A 3,235-nucleotide genomic window follows, 5' to 3' on the forward strand; every position below is an offset into this window, starting at 1 on the left:
TTTATTTTCTTTCAATAATGCAATTTGAGGTAATTCATGATAATTGTGATTTTCTTGATTGTTGTTGTTAATTCTTTTCAATAATTGTTGTTAGATTCTACTCTTGTTGTTGATTCACTATGCTTTTCTTTTGTGCCTTCCAAGTGTTTGATGAAATGCTTGGTTAGGTTTTAGTGTAGATTTTGTTCCTCTTGGCCTAGGTAGAGTGATTAGTGACACTTGAGTTATCTAATTCCTTTGTTGATTGCTAATTAGAGATTGCTAATTAATTTGACTGCCTCTGAAGCTAGTCATTCCTTTAGGAGTTGATTAGGACTTGAGGAATCAAATTGATTCATCCACTTGACTTTCCTCCATGGTTAGAGGTTAACTAAGTGGGAGCAATGAACAATTCTCATCACAATTGAGGAGGATAACTAGGATAGGACTTCTAGTTCTCATATCTTGCCAAGACCTTTGTTAGTGTTAGTTTATTTCCTTTACCATTTATATTTCTTGTATAAAATCTCAAAAACCCAAAATAACTCACAACCAATAACAAGACACTTTATTGTAAGTCCTAGGGAGAACGACCCGAGGTTCCAATACTTCGGTTTATAAATTTTAGGGGTTTGTACTAGTGACAAACAACTTTTTGTATAAAAGGATTATTGTTTGGTTTAGAAACTATACTTTACAACGAGATTTCATTAGTGAAATTCTAAACCGTCAAAAATCCAAATCATCAAAATGGCGCCATTGCCGGGGATTTGCAATGGTGTTATGTTATTGGTTATTGTACATATGTGAATATTGTGAATAGGTTTATCTTTGGTATGTTTCTTTATTTTTGTTAGTTTTATTTTTGTTAGTTTTATATTGTGAATAGCTTGTCTTTTGCTTGTTTATTAGATTTTGTTAGTTTTATTTTGTCTTTCCATAATAAAGAAAGCCTGAACTCTTGGGAAAAGCTAGTCAATGCCTTCTTGGCAAAGTTCTTTCCACCTCAAAAATTGAGTAAGCTTAGAGTGGAAGTCCAAACCTTCAGACAGAAGGAAGGTGAATCCCTCTATGAAGCTTGGGAAAGGTACAAACAATTGATCAGAAAGTGTCCTTCTGACATGCTTTCTGAATGGAGCATCATAGGTATCTTCTATGATGGTCTGTCTGAACTATCCAAGATGTCATTGGACAGCTCTGCTAGAGGATCTCTTCACCTGAAGAAGACGCCTGCAGAAGCTCAAGAACTCATTGAAATGGTTGCAAATAACCAATTCATGTACACTTTTGAAAGGAATCCTGTAAACAATGGGACGAATCAAAAGAAAGGAGTTCTTGAGATTGATATTCTGAATGCCATATTGGCTCAGAATAAAATATTGACTCAGCAAGTCAATATGATTTCTCAAAGTCTGTCTGGAATACAAGCTGCACCAGGCAGTACTAAGGATGCTTCATCTGAAGAAGAAGCTTATGATCTTGAGAACCCTTCAATGGAAGAGGTGAATTATATGGGAGAACCCTATGGAAACACCTATAATCCTTCATGGAGAAATCATCCAAATCTCTCATGGAAGGATCAACATAGATCTCAACAAGGTTTCAACAACAACAATGGTGGAAGAAACATGTTTAGCAATAGCAAGCCTTTTCCATCATCTTCTCAGCAACAGACAGAGAATTCTAAGCAGAGCCACTCTGACTTAGCAACCATGGTCTCTGATCTAATTAAAATTACTCAAAGTTTCATGACTGAAACAAGGTCCTCCATTAGAAATTTGGAGGCAAAAGTGGGTCAGCTGAGTAAGAAAGTTAATGAACTCCCTCCTAATACTCTTCCAAGCAATACAGAAGAGAATCCAAAAGGAGAGTGCAAGGCCATTAACATGACCGAATTTGGAGAGGAGGAAGAGGCAGTGAGCGCCACTGAGGAAGATCTCAATGGACGTCCACTGGCCTCCAATGAGTTCCTTAAAGAGGAACCATGGGAATCTGAGGCTCACACTGAGACCATAGAGATTCCATTGGATTTACTTCTGTCATTCATGAGCTCTGATGAGTATTCTTCCTCTGAAGAGGATGAAGATGTCACTGAAGAGCAAGTTGCTAAATACCTTAGAGCAATCATGAAGCTAAATGACAAGTTATTTGGTAACGAGACTTTGGAGGATGAACCCCCTTTGCTCACCAAAGAATTGGATAACTTGACTAGGCAGAAATTACCTCAAAAGAGACAAGACCCTGGGAAGTTCTCAATACTGAGACAGGATCCTGGGAAGTTTTCAATACCTTGGACCATAGGCACCATGACCTTCAAGAAGGCCTTGTGTGACCTAGGGTCAAGTGTAAACCTCATGCCTCTCTCTATAATGGAGAAGCTAGGGATCTTTGAGGTGCAAGCTGCAAAAATCTCACTAGAGATGGCAGACAGTTCAAGAAAACAAGCTTATGGACTTGTAGAGGATGTTCTGGTAAAAGTTGAAGACCATTACATCCCTGCTGATTTCATAGTCCTAGAGACTAGGAAGAGCATAGATGAATCCATCACCCATGGCAGATCCTTCCTAGCCACTGCAAAGGCTGTGATTGATGTTGACAGAGGAGAATTGATCATTCAAGTGATGAAGAATCCCTTTGTGTTTAAGGCTCAAGGATATCTCTCTGTAACCATAGAGAGGAAGCATGAAGAGCTTATCTCAAAACAGAGTCAAACAGAGCCCCCACAGTCAAACTCTAAGTTTGGTGTTGGGAGGCCACAACCAACTTCTAAGTTTGGTGTTGAACCCCCACATTCAAACTCTAAGTTTGGTGTTGGGAGGTTCCAACATTGCTCTGAGTATCTGTGAGGCTCCATGAGAGACCACTGTCAAGCTACTGACATTAAAGAAGCGCTTGTTGGGAGGCAACCCAATGTTATATTTATCTATTTTTCCTTTGTTATTTTATGTTTTCTACAGGATGATGATCATGGGAAGTCACAAAATCAATTGAAAAAGCAAAAACAGCATGAAAAACAGAAAAGAAAAATAGCACAACCTGGAGGAAAACTTGCTGGCGTTTAAATGCCAGTAAGGGCAGCAAATGGGCGTTTAACGCCCAGTCTAGCACCATTCTGGGTGTTTAACGCCAGAAAGGGGCACCAAACTGGCATTAAACGCCAGGAAAGGGCAAGAAGTTGGCGTTAAACGCCAGAAATGGGCACCAGCCCCGCGTTTAACGCCAGAATTGGCATAAAGAGCATTTTTGCTCGCCACTT

The 3,235-nt window shown here is 39.3% G+C and overlaps 1 non-coding gene across 1 annotated transcript; it reads right to left on the bottom strand.

The window, feature by feature from the left end:
• Positions 1-998: 998 nt before the first annotated feature.
• Positions 999-1,106, bottom strand: LOC127741362 (small nucleolar RNA R71). Its single transcript, XR_008002314.1, has one exon. It is a non-coding gene; the product is annotated as a small nucleolar RNA R71 (small nucleolar RNA).
• Between the last annotated feature and the right edge of the window lie 2,129 nt (positions 1,107-3,235).

This window comes from Arachis duranensis, chromosome 8, assembly GCF_000817695.3.
Source record: "Arachis duranensis cultivar V14167 chromosome 8, aradu.V14167.gnm2.J7QH, whole genome shotgun sequence".
Taxonomy (NCBI): Eukaryota; Viridiplantae; Streptophyta; class Magnoliopsida; order Fabales; family Fabaceae; genus Arachis; species Arachis duranensis.